Consider the following 19,708-nt stretch of genomic DNA (forward strand, 5'->3'; position numbering starts at 1 on the left):
GCGGTCCTGCAGCCACCGCCCGCCCGTAGCATTTAGCCAGCTCCCTCCCTCTACCTCACCTTAAATTCTGAGTTTGCCGGCTTCCATTTTCCTGAGCCATGCACACGCGGCTGCGCGAGTCCATCAAGCTTCTCCTCTGACGCAACCGGAAACAGGAAGTTGCAGGAGAGGAGAAGCTTGATGGACTCGCGCAGCTGCGCGTGCGCATCTTTTTAAATGCGTGCGGCTCGGGGAAAAAGGAAGCCGGCAAACTCAGAATGTAAGGTGAGGTGGAGGGAGGGAGCTGGCTAAACGCTGCGATTGGGTAGGTGGGGGCTGCTAGACCGTGAGATCGCGTTTGTTCCCGGCTCATACTAGGAAGGAGGGAATGAAAGGAAAAAAAATTCTGGGCCAAGGGGATGAAGAGGGAAAGAAAGAAACCCACAGCAGGAAAGAAAGGGGAAGACAGGCAGGTGAGCCAGATGCTGGAAGCAGGGGGTGAGAAAGAGGGAAAGAAGCTAGATGGGGTTGAAAAGAAGAGACACGCTGGTATGGAAGAGGAAGATAGGGAAATCTGGACAGAGGAAGGTAACAGAAAGAGGGGAAATTATGTGCAGGGGGCATAGGGACAGAGACATAAAGGGGACAGGCCATGGGGATGGTATATGGACACGGGGGGGGGCAATGGCAGATACATAGGAGAGATATTAGAAATGGGGAAAATAGGAACACAGAAGCGAGATAGTTTGTGGGAATGGGACAGGGACAGAGCTCGCAGGCTCCAGTGGCTTGCACAAATTACATTGTAACGTGCCACGAAAATAAGAGGGAGGGAGGTAGATAGATAGGCCATGCGAGAGGTGCTGAAGGGTGGTAGAAAGGAACAGATTGTAAAGGAGGGAGGGAAGGGTGGTGGTGGAAAGGAATAGAACAGACATTGAAAGAGGGTAGAGAAGAACAGACCCTGAAGGGAAATGTGGAAGACAGAGTGGGGAGAAGATGCTGGAAGGGAAGAAGACGGGTGCTAGACCAATTGGGGGAGGGTGAAGGGAGAGGCACAGTAACAGCAAATGGAAGATGCAGAGAGAAGACACACAGTGGATGGAAGGAATTGAATGAGAAGATGTGGAAAGCAGAAACCAGACAACAAAGGTAGAAAAAAAAATTCTATTTATTTATAAAGTAGTATATTAGTTGTGTTGATAAAAATTTATAAACAAAGCCCTGCCAGCTGAACATCTCTTTCTCTAATTCAGCAGCAGGAACTTTGATTTATAAGAAAGGAATAAGCTAAATATTACAGTACTAAGGCTTATATGGATGCTGCGGGGACGGTGATGGGGCAGTGAATGGGATGGTAGTGGCGGTGACGGGGCGGTGAAAGGGATGGCGGTGACGGTGACGGGGCGGTGAAGGGAATGGCGGTGACGGAGCGGTGCAGAGGATGGTGGGCCGGGACGGTGACGGGGGACAGATTTTTTTCCCGTGTCATTCTCTAGTTCAATCCATATACCCACATGATCAGATAAAATGATTGAATCTATGGAAGCTTTAAGCACTTGTTGAACTTGTTGAGTTGAAATAAAAATATAATCTATTCTGGAAAAAGACTTATGAACCTGTGAACAAAAAGAAAAGTCTTGTTCATTAAAATGAAGAATATCTTTTAAATCACATGAATGAGCCAAATTATCTAACCCTAAAGATTTTATATTTTTACATGGCTTTTTATCTAATAATGGATCCATAACAGTGTTAAAATCTCCAGCCACAACTAATTTAGAAGCAGCCAGTGGGAGCAACAATCTCTGTAATGTTTTTAAAAATTCCTGTTGATTCGAATTAGGGGCATACACATTAACCAAAGTTAAAGTAGTATTTCCCATACTCATTTCTACGTGTACCCATCTGCCTTGAGGATCTGAACTTACCAAATGAAAAGTGGCATTACATTTTTTATTAATAAGTATAGCCACACCTTTTTTCCCAACGGCAGAAGCATAAAAACAATGCTTCACCCATCCCCCTTCCAATTTCTTAGATTCTGTCAAATTAAGATGGGTCTCTTGTATGTAACAAACATCCGCATTCTGCTTTTTCAGAAAAGATAACACTTTTTTTCTTTTGATCTGGTGATTTAGGCCATTCACATTGAGTGAAAAAATTTTAAAAGCCATCATAATATATAAAACGAAAGTGATTCTTTAAAGACAAGTAATCAAAAAAATTATAAGTTTCCAAAATGAACACCATTTTCCTGAAAATAATCTCATAAACCTTAACCTGTTTCCAAATTAATCTTCCTAAATCCTCCCTTCCCTCAACCCCATCCCCCCAAACCAATCCATTTCTTCCCACTCAACCTCCCCAAACCTATAAAACCTTCCCTTCTCCCTCCCAACCCCCCCCCCCACACACACACACTGACTGTCGTAGAACATACATTGAGATAAACAAACACTAAACCTCTCCCCCCAGCAACTCAAACTCACATTTATCATATTATCATTTCTTAAGATTATAAATAATATAAAAATTCTTAATTTGAAAAAAATTATTATTTTTTTTAAATTAATATACACCCCCTTATCATTATATAAAAATCCTCCCATTTACCCTATAAAAAAACAGACAGCCCAAATATCTTTAATTTATCAAACCACAAATTCATCTGAACAAGGTATCACCCTAGCTGTAAATCCATAATATGCAAATTAATCTTAAAATTATACAAATTACATATAAAATACTATACCCCAGAAACAATAAATATTAATAATAAACTCCATTAATTAAAGTTAAAAATATCAATTATATCATCCAATATTAATTTTTAAATGTCCAGTTATCGTTCTGATGTAATCCGCTTAGAACTGAAAGGTACAGGCGGAATATAAGCCAGTAATGTAATGTAATGTAATGTAAGAAAATAAAACCTCCCATATATCAATAATTTATCAAATCAGAAATCCATCTGAACAAAGGTAGCACCTTATCCTTTAAAAATCTCTAATATATAAATTTATTAAAATTATACAAATTTATTGTTAAGAAAAGGATCTTTCAAACTTAAAAGAATATAATATACAAATAAATGCAAGTTGACTGCTGAGAGACATGACACTATTATAAATAAAAAAACAAAATTCTAACATAAGTAACTAGCCACCAAAAAGAAAAATCTTCAGTACATTTGATAAAATATGCCATTCCACATGAGCCTTCCTGTATTAAATTGATCCATTCAAAAAAACTGTATCAACTCTCTCTGTTTTACTCTTTCGTTATTCCAACTTTTCAATCTCCCATTAGTCCACCGGCACTCAATAGTCTATTTGTTCAACTCTCCAACTATTTCTTCAACTTCTAATTTTGATATTCTCTCGTGAATTTTGCTTCTTTTTCCTCATGCTTCTTTATTAATTCTTCTACCTCCTTTTGTTTCAGAACCCTTATTGTTGTCATTCCATTTTCTCTAGTCAGTATTGCAATTTCAACTTTCTCCGCAGACCGTTTGCTGACATCCATGGCCTTGTTTAGCACTTAAACAACTAAAGTAAAAGCTGACCTTAAGCTCATTTCTCCTTCTTTGTTAATCTTGTTTCAACATGGACACAACTGCAGCACTGTTATTTCAAATGCAAGTGGCCTTCCACCCTCCATAATTTCCACTGGGGTCATTCTGATACAACTGAAAGCCATAATGATTATCCCAATGTAAAAAAGGGACACACCAAAAGGACTCTCTCCCCCAAACTGTGTATAAACTTGCTTGATAACACACAGGCAAGTAACCAACAGTTCACAAAGTATAGACACGTGATACTGCAGAAGATACCTTTGAGCAAACAATCTTATTTCATTTGTCAATACATTGGCATCTTAAGTTATATCTGTACCACTGCCAGCCATATCCAATTAAGATTATAGATCTTCTCTGAAAAGAAGACTGAATCAAGGAGCCTCATGTTTAGCGAACCTCCAATCCTGGGTTCTCACCGTACAAATGAAACTAAACGAGACCAAATCAAAACTACTTTGGCTCGGCCCAGATTTAGATCAGCTACCCACCCTCATCCCACTATCCTCTGGCACCACATTGAAACTTGAGCACTCAAGCAAAGTTCTGGGAATCATCACTGACTCTACACTATCCTTCAACGATAACCTCAACTCCTTAGAAAAAAAATGCTTCTTCAATCTCCATATGTTAAGGAAAGTGAGATCCTGCTTCCATCAACAACACTTTGCCTTCCTCATCCAATCCATCATTCTTTCCAGATTAGATTACTGTAACTCCATCTACTTAAGCCTAACAAAGAAAAGCCTTCTTAGACTTCAGCGGATTCAGAACACCGCGGCTAAACTAATCTTCGCAAAAAACAAATTCGACCACGTCTCCCCACTTCTGTCTAAGCTTCACTGGCTCCCAGTAATCCTTAGGGTTCACTACAAATGCGCCTGGCTAGCCTTCAAGTCTCTAAACGGTATCCTTCCTCCTCTTTTCCCACTATCTTGGATCTCCTTGAATCCTAACTCCACCAGATCTACACAAAAATCCAAACTATCCTTCCCCTCTTTAAAAGGCATATCCCACACAGGAAAACTAGGGACATCCCTCCTCTTCAGGATCACTGAGCTGTGGAACGGCTTTTCTGCCCTGCTTCGGAGTATGACCTTTGAAAACCAGGCATTTTTCTAAAATGTAACTACTCCCCCCCTCTTTGATATGCTAAGTCCCTCTATCTTCCTCTTTACTAAGTCCCTCCCCTCTTCATTGGAGTTCCTTTCTATATCAATTCCTGTAAACTATGTCGAGCTCTACTTTTGTGGAGATGATGCGGTATACAAACTTAAGGTTTAGTTTAGTTTAGTTTGTGGACGTTTCGCCTCTCTGCCACTATCCAAATATCATCATTTGCTAAAATTCCAAGGCAGGTACCTGCATGTCCAATGGTTTCCATGGCATATTCAACCTAAATATAGACAATCTTCAGGAGTGGTCCTTGAGTCATATCTCAGCCAACAGACACAAGAGAAGCTCACATTCTAACTTCGTTTCCCCCCCCAGTGAGAGGTTGTAAACTGAAAAAAAACCATGAACATCTTCTCTCGCACGAAGCAGCATCATGGGGTAAAGACCTAGAACAATTGCTTTCGCCCACTACTTATGAGGAATTTAGGAAACGTCTGAAAACACACCTGTTCTTAAAGTTTCTAGACAACTGATCCTCTCTTCTCTCTCCCCTCTATAGCAATTAACTTGTTCTATTGATCACTCTCTCCTCAAAAATGGATTTCCTGTCCTATTAACCCCTCTTTCTTCCTCCCCTCTTAAAGTCAATCAATTTGTACCTTTGCTTAATCTTTGTAAACCACATAGAACTTCACGGTATTGGGGGGTGTGGCTTGGTGCGCACACAAGATGGACGTGTGATCGCGGCGCTCCTCTTACCTGGGCAACGGCTGACTAAAAAAGAATATTATTGTGGCTTGAGTTTCGGAGGAAAAATATCGGGGAAAGTGCGGGAGCATGGCGAGTACGAGGCAGAGCAAAAATGAAACCGGAGGAGCGGCGAAAAGGCTGAAGCAGGATCAAATTACCCCGTGTAAGGTTCCGCTTCCGGGAGATGAATCGGAAGAGCTGAGTAAAGCCGAAGTTATGGGGGAATTAAGACAAATAAAACAAATGTTAAAAGAAAATGTAAACAGCATGGCAGAAATGAATGAAGAAATATTGAATATACATAGGCAGATGGAAGTGACAAACAAAAGAACAACGGATCTGGAAGCTAAAATGGAGGTTTTGGAATGTGCAGAAAGAAGATGTAAAAATGACAGCTTGGAAATTACTCAACTGAAAAATCAGCTGAAAACCGTGGCAGAAGGAAAAATGTAAAACTTTTTGGAATACAAGAAAATTTGGAAGGAGGAAATGCCATACAGTTTTTAGAAAATTTAATACCTAAATTACTGCAGTTGGATTTCAAACAGCCTTTGGAAATAGAACGTGCACACAGGATTCCAACAAAACGTGTGGAAAACCAAGGGAGACCAAGGCCATTGATATTCAAGATGTTAAGATACCAGCAAGCAATATAAATTTTAAATGCTGCCAAACGAGATAAAAACTTAAATTATAAAGGGTCCAAAATATGGTTTTTACCAGATTTTGCTAAAAATACAGCAAATACTAGGAAACAATTCCTCAATCTGAGACCTTAATTAAAGGAAAAAGGATATAAATATGGTTTATATTATCCAGCAAAAATGAGGGTATCTTGTGGGGATAAATCTTTGTATTTTGTTGACCCGGAGAAGCTAAAGACTTTTCTTTCAAAATCAGAACCTATGTCATTTTAGCATAATGGGTGCTGAAATGAAGGAAAAGGTATTAAGATCTGATTGGAGGATATTGAATAAAAGTTTATATAAAGATTTATGGGACTTCTGTTTGATGGAGTAAGGAGAATAAGCAACAAAGAACAGAAAATATAAATGGACAAGTGAAAAAGACAATAAAAGGATGTAAAGAAGAAAGAAGCAAGAATGACTGGAAAGTCATTAAGCAAAGTTATTAGACTGAACTTTAGGGGACTGAAGGTTGGATTGATGGAGTAAGGAATGAACATGAAGGAATAGTTAACTTGATAAGTTAACAAAAGGGGAAAAGTAAAGAATGGACAAGAAAATAAATGGATGTTAAGAAGAAGAAAGCTGGATTGGTAGACTGGAAGGACATTAAATAAAATGTCAGTTGGCAGTCAGGAGACTTAAGATATGATTGATGAAACAAAGAAATAAACATGAAAGATCAGACAATTTAATAAGTCAGTAAAAGTCAAGAATGGAAGGAGAAGAAGAAGAATGCAGAATGGACTAATTATAGACATTTTAGTAATCCTCAAAAATCTTGTGAAACACACTAAATGCTTGTAAGATTGGCTAAAACACAAGACCAAATGTCCAAACTGGATATACTGGAGAAACACTATAAGGATCTCAAGCGCTCACAGCTAGAAGCCTGATATATTTTTCAAGCTAATAACCATAGGGTGAGCTATCATTGGTCCTGTAAGTTCTCCTGTTTATTTAATTTTTTACTTTTTATCTTTTATCAAAACATTTTTGTTTTTTTTAATATTGTAAATGTATTAAATATTGTATTAAATAATGTATTAAATGAAGACCAGTGTATGAATCAAAAAAAGATTTGCAAGGCAATTTTATGAAGCAAAATAGGATTTATACAATATTTAATACATTTAAAAATATTTAAAAAAAACAAAAATGTTTTGATAAAAGATAAAAAGTAAAAAATTAAATAAACAGGAGAACTTACAGGACCAATGATAGCTCACCCTATGGTTATTAGCTTGAAAAATATATCAGGCTTCTAGCTGTGAGCGCTTGAGATCCTTATAGTGTTTCTCCAGTATATCCAGTTTGGACATTTGGTCTTGTGTTTTAGCCAATCTTACAAACTAATTATAGACATGACAAGTTCTATGGCATTTAGATGCAAGTAAAGAAAGAATTAATAGTATAAAAGAAAGATATAAAATAGGAATTTATAGGTAGCTGCAGGATATGGCTAAATGATCAAATTTAAGGTTTGATTTTGTTTTTATTATAGTTTCAAAAGGATTGGATTTAATTTGGAAATGGAAAAATATTAAAAAAAATAATAATATTAACAACAATAATAATAATAAATAAATAAAAAAGGAAAACATTTTATTCTTGAGAATGAATTAAAAATGTTTATATATGAGTTTATATATAAAGAGAAGACAGAAACTTATATATCTGATAATTTTTAATGATATGTTTGGAAGTATGGATATTTGCTTTTGGATATTAAAAGGAAGATAGAGGTTGATTGATTGGATAATATGAGATATAGGATAAATGATAGTACTCTATTAAATATATGTTTATGTTAGAATTTTGTCTAATGAAATAAATTCAATTTCATAATGTATAAATTATATATAGTAAGGTAAACAAAATGATTGATATTTATAGATGAACTAAAATAGTAAATATTTAGAACATAAGATTATAAGTAGAATATTGAGAACAAATAACATGATATGTTTGGGGAATGAAATGGAGTTTGATGAGAATATAAAGATGCATTAACGAAAAGTTAGGAAATAAATATGGTTATGTGATTAAAGGTTAAATAACAGATAGAGAAATTAATTACTTTAAAATGGTAATAGGAAAAGGATTTTAAGATTATAAGAGAGATATATTTAGATACATTGAGGGGAGACAGTGATTTTGTCTTAATATATGATAAAGGGGTTGTTAATAAATATTGGTTGCCCGGGGGGAGGAGAAAAGTTGGGATTACTGGTCCAATGTGTGTCCTTAAGCAGTCATTATATTGGGGGGGAGGATGAAGGTGGGTATTAAAGATATTAATGGGATGATTAAGACAAGGATTAATAAGGGATTGGGTAATACAGGGGTAAAGATGTGTGCCATTGGGAGAATTTCTTCAGATTTTAGATTTGGAAGAGGAGAAGAGGAAGATTATGATTATGAGTTTAAAATATATTATGTCTTTTAAGATATTTTCTATTAATGTCAATGGCCTGAATCATGTAATCAAAAGGAAAAAGGTATTATCATTTTTAAAAAAACAAAATGCGGATGTTTATTGTTTGCAGGAGACTCATCTTAATATAAAGGAATCACAGAAACTAGCGGGTGGGTGGGTGAAAGAGTGTTTTTTTGCTCCAGCATCAGGTAAAAAAGCAGGGGTAGCAGTTCTTATAAATAAAAAGTGTATGGCCAATTTTAAAATAGTAAATTCGGATCCACATGGAAGATGGTTACAAGTAGATATGAGTATGGGGAATAATACCCTGACGTTATTCAATATATATGCCCCTAATTCGAATCAATCAGAATTTTTTAAAAAGTTGCAGAGTATGTTGTTACCACTGGCTACTTCTAATTTAGTGGTGGCTGGAGATTTTAATGCTGTAATGGATCCATTAGTGGATAAAAAACCAAGTAAAAGTATAAAATCTTTAGGCTTAGATAATTTGGTTCAATCATGTGATTTGAAGGATATATGGCGTATTCTTCATTTTAATGATCAGGAATTTTCATTCTGTTCACAGGTCCATAAGTCATTTTCAAGAATAGATTATATTTTTATTTCATCACATAAGGTGCAACAAGTGATTAAGGCTTCCATTGATCCAATTATTATTATTTCGGATCTTGCGGGAGTATGGATAGAATTACAATTAGATCAATTAGAGAATAGAAGACCTCTTTGGAGATTTGATGCTGCATTGCTTGTGGATGACAAATTTTTAGAAAATTTTAAAATACAAATTAGTGATTTCTTTCAAGTTAGTTTAGTAGAAGATACATCTATTGAAAATGTATGGGACGCCTTTAAAGCGACTATGAGAGGTCATATTATATCCTATTCGGCTTTTGTTAGGAAACAGATTAAAATGCAGTATATAGAATTAGAAAAAGAAATTAAAGTACTAGAAGCTAAATTGGTAAGTAAATGGGAACATGAGGTATTGCAAGCTCTTTTAAAAGCAAAAGGTAAATATAATGAATTAGCTAAAAAAATGATAAGAAGAGATTTGTTTTCCAAACAGACAATGTATTATGGAAATTCTAATAAGGCGGGAAGATTATTGGCAAATTACCTTAAAGCAAAAAAAAGAACATTAATGCGATAAAAGATGATAAAAGTATCATAACTAATCAAATGGATCTAATTTTAAAACAATTTTTAAAATTTTATAAGGACCTATATTCTTCTGAGCCTTATTTGGAGAGGCAAAAGGATGGTAAAAATTTTTTAGATTTAATTATTGGACCTAAGGTTCCTGATCATATAAAACGGAGTTTAGATGAACCTATATCGCTAAAAGAATTATAAACAGCATTGAGGTCTCTTAGAGTTGGATCCGCTCCAGGTGGTGATGGATATACAGTAAAATTTTATAAAACATTTCAAAATGTCCTTTCCCCTTATTTACTAAATTTATATCAGACACAACTTATAAAAGGTGATATTAAAGGTACTATGGCTGAATCAGTAGTAATTGTTTTGCCTAAGCCAAATAAAGAACCTACTTTGGTTTTGAACTACAGGCCTATATCTTTAATAAATGTGGATATTAAACTTTTGGCGAAAATTTTGGCTTTGAGATTAGCCAATGCTCTCCCACATATTATAGATACGCACCAGACTGGTTTTGTTGCTAAAAGACACTCCTCTAATAACTCTAGATTATTGTTTCATATGTTAAATTTATCAAAAAAATTGGATGAACCAGCTTTTACAGTTTCTTTGGATGCAGAAAAAGCATTTGATAGGGTAGAATGGAATTTTATGTATCAGGCTTTAGATTGGTTTGGTATAGGTTCTAGATTTATACAAATGATAAAAACATTGTATAGCTTCCCGGTTGCAAGATTAAATATTAATAATATGTTATCTGAGGGTTTCCAATTGCAGAGGGGAGTTAGTCAAGGTTGTCCTTTATCTCCTTTGTTATTTGATATTGTATTAGAACCCTTATTGTTAGCAATACAACAAGCAAAGGGGATACAGGGTATTCCATATTCTGATATGGAATATAAAATTTCGGCATATGCGGATGATATTCTACTTTATTTGAGGAATCCAGAGTCTACCTTAACTTGTCTATTGGAATTAATTGATATATTTGGCAAATTTTCAGGTTATAAAATTAACTGGAGTAAGTCTGAACTTATACCTTTAAATGTTTATTGTGTAAAAGGACTATTTGACGCTTTTCTGTTCATATGGAAGGAAGAAGGATTTAAATATCTTGGTATTCAAGTTAAAAATACAATTGAGGATACAGTAAAGGAAAATGGAAAATTTGTATTAAAAAGAGTTACAGAGTGCAGGACTGGAAGTGTAACAGTGATGGGGGACTTCAACTACCCGAGGATAGACTGGAGTACGGGTCACTCCAACTGCACTAGGGAAACAGGATTTGTAGAAGCTGTGAGGGACTGCTTTATGGAGCAACTGATCAGGGAACCGACGCGGGGGAGTGCTACTCTTGACCTCATCCTGAACGGATTAGGAGGGCCTGCAAGAGGGGTAGAAGTGGGAGGACCACTAGGCAACAGTGACCACAATGCGATCAGATTCACTTTAGAAAGGGGGACACCCATAGTAAGGAGGTCCGCAACAACTGCGCTCAACTTCAAGAAGGGGAACTATGTTGCTATGAGGGAAATGGTGGGGAGGAAGCTCAGAAACATCTTTAGGATGGAGACAGTGGAAAGCGCCTGGACCCTATTCAGGGACACCCTGCAGGAAGCACAAAAAATGTACGTCCCCAGTTTCAGGAAAGGCTGCAAGAACAAGCGGTCAAAGGACCCGATTTGGATCTCAGCAGAAGTAAAGAGGGCAATAAACGACAAAAAAGTATCCTTCCGGAGATGGAAAAAGGATCCAACGGAGGAAAATCACCAGGCGCACAGGAAATGCCAAAAAGAATGCCACCGAGAGGTTAGAAAAGCAAAAGGGAAATACGAAGAGGGGCTGGCCAGGGAGGCGAAAAACTTCAAGGCATTCTTCAGTTACGTAAAGGGGAAACGACCAGCGAGAGAGGAGGTGGGGCCGTTGGACGATGGGGATAGGAGGGGAGTGATTAAAGAGGATAAAGAGGTAGCTGAGAGGCTGAACACGTTCTTCTCGTCGGTTTTCACGAGAGAAGACACATCTAATATACCGGACTCAGAGGAGCTCATGAGTGGGGAACAGGCTGAAAAATTGGAGCACATAGAGGTAAGTAAGGAGGATGTCCTCAAACAGATAGACAGGTTAAAATGCGGCAAATCACTGGGTCCGGATGGGATCCACCCGAGGGTTCTGAAGGAGCTAAGACAAGAAATAGCGGGCACAATACAGCATGTTTGTAACCTATCCTTGAAAACTGGAGAGGTACCAGAGGACTGGAAATTGGCGAATGTCACACCTATCTTCAAAAAGGGATCGAGGGGTGACCCCGGGAACTACAGGCCGGTGAGCCTGACTTCAATTATAGGGAAGATGGTGGAAGCTATGATAAAGGACGGCATTTGCGAGCACATTGAGAGAAATGGCCTACTGAGAACAAGCCAGCACGGATTCTGTAAGGGAAGGTCATGCTTAACGAACCTTCTGTACTTCTTTGAGGGAATAAGCAGTCGGGTGGACAATGGGGAACCCATCGACATCATTTACCTCGATTTTCAAAAGGCTTTCGACAAGGTGCCACATGAAAGGCTGCTTAGGAAGCTGTGGAACCACGGGGTGGGAGGGGATGTGCACCGATGGATAGAGCACTGGTTGTCGGGTAGACTGCAGAGGGTCGGAGTAAAGGGCCAATATTCTGACTGGCGGGGAGTCACGAGCGGTGTGCCGCAGGGATCGGTGCTGGGGCCGTTACTCTTCAACATATTTATCAATGACCTGGAAAAGGAGGCAAAGTGCGAGGTTATAAAATTTGCAGACGATACCAAACTGTGCGGCAGAGTTAGCTCCAGGGAGGAGTGTGAGGACCTGCAAAGGGACCTAGACAAGCTGGAAGACTGGGCAAACAAATGGCAAATGCGCTTTAATGTGGAAAAATGCAAGGTTATGCATATAGGGAAAAAGAACCCGTTGTTCAACTACAAATTGGGGGGGGCATTGTTGGGAGAAAGCAATCTTGAGAGAGACTTGGGTGTGCTGGTGGATGCATCACTGAAGCCATCTGCACAGTGCGCAGCGGCCTCAAAAAAAGCCAACAGGATGCTGGGCATCATAAAAAGGGGCATAACAACCAGGACGAGGGAAGTCATCATGCCACTGTATCGAGCGATGGTGCGTCCGCATCTGGAATATTGCGTTCAATATTGGTCGCCGTACCTCAAGAAGGACATGGCGGTACTCGAGAGAGTCCAAAGGAGAGCAACGAAACTGGTAAGAGGGCTGGAACACTGCCCATATGCCGAGAGGTTGGATAGGCTGGGGCTCTTCTCTCTGGAAAAAAGGAGGCTCAGGGGTGATATGATAGAGACCTTCAAGATCATGAGGGGCATAGAGAGGGTGGATAGGGACAGATTCTTCAGGCTGAAGGGGACAACATGTACGAGGGGGGCATTCGGAGAAACTGAAGGGAGATAGGTTCAAAACGAATGCAAGGAAGTTTTTTTTCACCCAAAGGGTCGTGGACACTTGGAATGCGCTACCGGAGGACGTGATTGGGCAGAGTACGGTACAAGGATTCAAACAGAGACTGGACGGATTCCTGAGGGATAAAGGGATCGTGGGATACTGAGAAAGCTAACCAGAAAATAAGTATAGAAACCCGACCAGGTCGTGCATGTGCAAGACCGGAGGGCTAGGACTTTGATGGGAAGATAGGACTCAATGGGAAACCAGGGTGGCATGGGGGCCCCTTCTGGTGATTTGGACAGGTCGTGACCTGTTTGGGCCGCCGCGGGAGCGGACTGCTGGGCAGGATGGACCTATGGTCTGACCCGGCGGAGGCACTGCTTATGTTCTTATGTTGTGAGCAATGGAATCCTTTACATCTTTCTTGGTGGGGGGAGAGTTCAAACTATTAAAATGATGATATTGCCTGGTGTTTGCTACCAAATGAGTATGATACCTATTTATTTTCAGGAGTCCTTTTATAAAAAGCTTAATAGCATTCTAACGAAATTTCTTTGGCTTGGTAAAATGCCTAGAATAGCCTTAGTATCTTTGCAAAAATCAATTAAGGAAGGAGGGGTAAATTTTCCAAATTTCTATAGGTACCATCAAGCCTATATTTTACGTCAGGGTATGTATTGGATCCTCCCAGAACTTATAGATAATGCACCAGATTGGTTATACTTGCAATGGCGCCTTATGTTTCCTCTAAATTTAGTTCATATTCCAAGTATTAACATGCCTAGAAGATACAGGGAAAATAAGATATTAATGGATACTTGGAAAACGTTGAGGTTTATTAGTAAATTAACACCTATCCCAATAAATAAGTCAACTAATCAATCTTTATGGATAAACTCCAAGATTAAAATTGGCGGAGCTCAAATTCTTTGGAAGAACTGGATTATTACAGGCATTCGAACTCTGAATGATGTTATTTCGGATGGTAAACTGCTTGAATTTTCACAATTGCAACATAGATTTGGTCTTAGTAAAACACAAAGTTTTAAAACACAAAGTTTTAAATGGTTGCAATTGAAGCAGGCCATTCAAGTTGGGTTCCCTGAATGGAAAACTTTGAATAATCAGTATAGTTTGGAGTTCCTATGCTTCCAAGCAGACTTCCTAGGACATCAAGCCGCATTGTGGTATAAATTATTATCTGAATATTTGAATAAAAAACCAAAAAATGGTCTAAGAGACATTTGGAGCATTGAGATTAAGCACCAAATTACTGCATCTCAATGGCCACTAATTTAGTCTTGGAGAATGAGATGTACAGTGTCAGCATCTATGAGACAAACTTGGTTATTTTTGTTACATAGAGTGTTTTGGACCCCTGTATGTTTGCAAAAATTAGATAGTTCTAAGTCCAATAAATGCTGGCACTGTAATCTGGAATCTGGGACATTAGATCATTTACTTTATTATTGTCCCCATATTAAAATTTTTTGGAATGCTATTTGGCCTCAAATTAATGCATTGATGGAAAATCATGTAGCACTCTCATATGATACCGTATTATTTGGAATGATGATGAGGAAAAAAGTCAAATTTCACCAGAGAATAACAAGCTTTTATTAGTCATGACAGGGGTTGTCATTCAGCATATAACCAACAACTGGAAGAATCATAGTAACCTTAATTATACATTTTGGTGGAATACAATTTGTCATATATTCAAAATGGAAAGAGCAATAGCAATACAAAGAGGAACATATACTAAATTTATAAAAATATGGGGGCCATTGACAAAATATTGTAGTGAATGATCATCAGTTTTTCTCTTCTTCTTTTCTTTTTCTTCTTTATGGCACATCAGGAGGGGTGGGTAATGGAAATAATTTTACATAATATGTTATAATATGGTATATAATGTGTATATGGTGATTGGAAAGTAGTTGAAGGGTGGGGGAGGGAATAAAATATTTTTAGAATTTTATGTAGTAGATATAAAAGTGATATTGTGTGATAATTTGTTGGAATTTAATATTTTGTGCACTTGGTGTAAAATATGAAAATAAATAAAGAATATTAAAAAAAGAACTTCACGGTATTGTAGTATATAAGCTGTTATTATTATTATTATTATTATCTTGTTAATCTCCACTAAAATTATACAATGTTTTCTTATGTGGCCGTGCAAAAAGTCCAAGCTTGTGTATAATTGATCTGCTGAAACTGGGCAGTTAAACCCCAGAGCATTCTCTCTATCTCTGTTTCTAACCTGGTTAAGGATTCCCAGATTTTGCTGTTGCTCCTCTATTTCCAAGATTTCTTGCTCATTCTTTTTGAAAGGGACAACTTTGATCTTCTCTCTTCTCTTAAGGGAATACACTGCCATACTTTTGCTGAATGCCACACACATCTCATACAGGGTTCAAATATGTTGCAATTACAGTATTATTGTACACAATAGCATGTCTTGGTAATCAGAGACAAATGGCATACTTGAAGTGGCTTGAAACTTGAAACATATATATTCACTGATATTATAAATAAATTACCACTGGACTTCTGTAAAATTGAATTATATGAACTCCATCTTCAGCTCATATAAGCCCAGGAATTAAAATGCTTCTTTCACACAATAGAAAAAAACTTACTCACAGCATTTTTCAATAAAGAGAAAACCTTATAAAATATATCCAAGTTTCAACATAACTGCTATTCTATTCATCATTCTTATTTTCACAAAACTCCATATATTAAATAGACATAGGCTCTGCATTCAGCAAGAATTCTTTTAGTTTTTCTGGATCTTGAAAATACATGGATTTATTCCCATTAGAGACTCTCATGGTGGATGGATAATAAAGACCATATGTGAAACCCTTCTCTTTCAGTTGTTGTCTCAGCAGAAGGAACTGTTTCCTTATATTTGCTGTTGATTTTGCAAAATCAGGACCATCAACAACTTGGAGCCTTTATAATTCATATTTTTATTAGCTTTGGCCTATTTTAAAATTTCTAAAGCATGTTGAAAACGTAAAACTTTAAAAATCAATGGTCTAGGTCCAGATTGGTTAGCTGAGCATTTTACAGGGATTCTGTGTGCCCGTTCTATTTCTAACTGCCATTTAGAATTTAACTGAAGCAGCTTAGGCAGTAATGTCTCCAGAAATTGTACTGCATCTCCACCTTCCAAATTCTCAGCTAAACCCAGAAGTCTTATATTTTAACTCTTTCCTCTATTCTCCATATCAATAAGTTGATTTTTCAGTAACTCCAGAGCCTGTCTCTCAGTTTCACATTTTTTTGTTATAGCTTCCACCTGCTCGACTCTATCTTCAATCACCAGCATTCTCTGATCCACTATCTGCATCTGTTGTTTTAGGCTGACAACTTCCTCCTTTACCTCCATGATTTTATTGGTATTATCCTGTATCATCAGCTGTATTTTAAACAACTCCGCCATAATATCTGCCTTTCCTAGCACATCCTCTTCATCACTCGGGATCGGCACCTTTGTTGGAGTCAGCTGAGTAATTTTTGATCGTTTAGCAGTCAGACCCGACGTACTCGGCTTCTCAGCTTTTCCCTGCCGCGTTGTTGCCATCTCCAAACGATTTTACAGTGCTTTTTATGAGGAGCAAGGTCCGTGAAACTCTTTTCTTTCAATTTGTTGCTCCGCGATGAAGCTACCATCTTGCGCGCTTTAAGCCACCCCCCCTGTTGCTTGTGTTTGAAGATGAGGCGCACAGCCTTGAATTCAATCAGTAGAAGTCCATGGAATTTATTGTGCCAAATGCTGAAAGGAAGGAGCTATTGATTGCATCAAGTGTTGCAAAATACACTTTTTACCTACCACACAGGCTTTTAATATCTATGACCTTTACCCTGTACCCCCAATCTTGCTACCTGCCCTAATAAAATTCCCCCTGGGTGGAATTGGATAGGGTATTGTATATCCTCCAAGTAACTAAAGACTTCTCTCCAAAATGCCTTTACTTTGGAACAGTCCAACATCCCGTGGAAAAAAGAATTAGGGCCTCCCTGACAAAGCCCAAACGTCTGAGCAGGTGCCCCCATTAGTTGTAGCCTATACTCTCTTTTAGTATCAAAAAGAATGTCACCGTGTGGTTCGAAAAGCCAAAAGAGAGTATGAAGAGAGACTAGCCAGGGAAGCACGAAATTTCAAACCGTTCTTTAGATATGTTAAAGGGAAGCAGCCGGCTAGGAAGGAGGTGGGACCGCTGGACAATGGAGACAGGAAGGGAGTGGTGAAGGAGGAGAAAGAGGTCGCGGAAAGACTTAACATGTTCTTTTCGTCTGTATTTACAAGCAAAGACACAACCAACATACCGGAACCTGAGCAAATCTTCAATGAAAATCAAGCACAAAAGTTAACATCCATGGAAGTGAGCCTTGAAGATGTGCGCAGGCAGATAGAAAAACTAAAAACTGACAAATCCCCGGGTCCGGACAGAATACATCCAAGGGTTCTGAAGGAACTAAAGGAGGAAATAGCGGAACTACTGCAGCAAATTTGCAACCTATCCCTGAAAATAGGCGTGATCCCGGAGGATTGGAAGATAGCCAACTTTACGCCCATCTTTAAAAAGGGATCAAGAGGTGACCTGGGAAACTACAGACTGGTAAATCTGACCTAGGTTCCGGGGAAAATGGCGGAAGCACTGATAAAAGAAAACATCGATGAACATTTTGAAAAAAACGAACTTCTGATAACCAGCCAACATGGTTTCTGCAGGGGGAGATCATGCCTGACTTAACTTATTGCACTTATTTGAGGGAATTAACAAACAGATGAACAGAGGAGACCCCATAGACATCATATACCTAGATTTCCAGAAAGCCTTTGACAAGGTGCATCATGAACATCTACTCCGGAAACTGAAGAACCATGGAGTGGATGGAGACGTGCATAGATGGATCAGAAACTGGTTAGAGGGTAGGAAACAGAGGGTAGGGGTGAAGGGCCACTACTCGGACTGGAGGAAAGTCACGAGTGGTGTTCCGCAGGGCTTGGTGCTCGGGCCACTGCTATTTAATATATTCATAAATGATCTAGAAACAGGGACGAAGTGTGAGATAATAAAATTTGCGGATGACACCAAACTATTTAGTGGAGCTCGGACAAAGGAGGACTGCGAAGAATTGCAAAGGGACTTGGACAAACTAGGGGAATGGGCGACAAGATGGTAGATGAAGTTCAACGTTGAGAAGTGTAAAGTATTGCATGTGGGAAACAGAAACTTGAAGTACAGCTATACGATGAGAGGGATATTATTGAATGAGAGTACACAGGAAAGGGACTTGGGGGTAATGGTGGACATGACAATGAAGCTGATGGCACAGTGCGCAACGGCCGCTAAGAGAGTGAATAGAATGCTAGGTATAATCAAGAAGGGTATTACAACCAGAATGAAAAAAAGTTATCCTGCCGCTGTATCGGGCAATGGTGCGTCCGCATCTTGAGTACTGCATCCAATACTGGTTGCCGTACCTTAAGAAGGATATGGCGTTACTCGAGAGAGTTCAGAGGAGAGCGACACGTCTGATTAAAGGGATGGAAAACCTTTCATACGCTGAGAGATTGGAGAAACTGGGTCTCTTTTCCCTGGAGAAGAGGAGACTTAGAGGGGATATGATAGAGACTTACAAGATCATGAAGGGCATAGAGAGAGTAGAGAGGGACAGATTCTTCAAACTTTCAAAAAATAAAAGAACAAGAGGTCATTCAGAAAAGTTGAAAGGGGACAGATTCAAAACGAATGCTAGGAAGTTCTTCTTTACCCTATGTGTGGTGGACACCTGTAATGCGCTTCTAGAGGATGTAATAGGGCAGAGTACGGTACTAGGGTTTAAGAAAGGATTGGACAATTTCCTGCTGGAAAAGGGGATAGAAGGGTATAGATAAAGGATTACTGCATAGGTCCTGGATCTGTTGGGCCGCCGCATGAGCGGGCTGCTGGGCACGATGGACCCCAGGTCTGACCCAGCGGAGGCACTGCTTATGTTTTTATGCTAGGAAACATAAGCATGGCATATTGACATTTGTACAGTTCTGCCGAACTCATCCAGCATGAAATGGAGTGAAGAAATACTACCTCAGAATGTAGATCTGTACTCCATGCAGTCGCTAACAAAGAAAGATCCTTTGGTGGAACACTGTCTTCCAGCCGTGCATGAAGCGAGGAGATGGAAAGGCTTATTGTACAAGGTTTCTAGACGCTCCGCAGTCGCTGGCATCAAGGAAGCTGCCGGCATTGATGTCACATAATGGCTCAACTGCCGGTAGGCAAAACTATCAGACAAAGAATGCTTAGGGCCTCTCAAAGAGACTAAGGGACGCAAATGACTATACTCTTCAAGGATGTGTTGTAAGCATGTGAGACCCACGGATCCCCATGTATGAAAGCAGAAATTCCCTTTCCAGCAGAAATTCCCCATTGTCCCGCAAAGGAAGGAGGCAACTATGACAAGGATCAAATCATCCCCACTTCACCAAATCCTCCACAGGCAGCGCATGGCCCAAAAAATTACAGAAGCAGC

At 38.7% G+C, this 19,708-nt stretch overlaps 1 protein-coding gene and 1 pseudogene across 1 annotated transcript in view; both read right to left on the minus strand.

Annotated features, from left to right (window-relative positions):
- The window catches only part of HEATR1 (HEAT repeat containing 1), a 693,629-nt gene that overhangs the window by 279,553 nt on the left and 394,368 nt on the right, over window positions 1-19,708 (minus strand). The window lies entirely within an intron of this gene.
- On the minus strand, window positions 3,331-5,514 carry LOC117356677 (annotated as a pseudogene).

The sequence above is a fragment of the Geotrypetes seraphini genome, chromosome 3 (assembly GCF_902459505.1).
Source record: "Geotrypetes seraphini chromosome 3, aGeoSer1.1, whole genome shotgun sequence".
NCBI classification, from domain to species: Eukaryota; Metazoa; Chordata; class Amphibia; order Gymnophiona; family Dermophiidae; genus Geotrypetes; species Geotrypetes seraphini.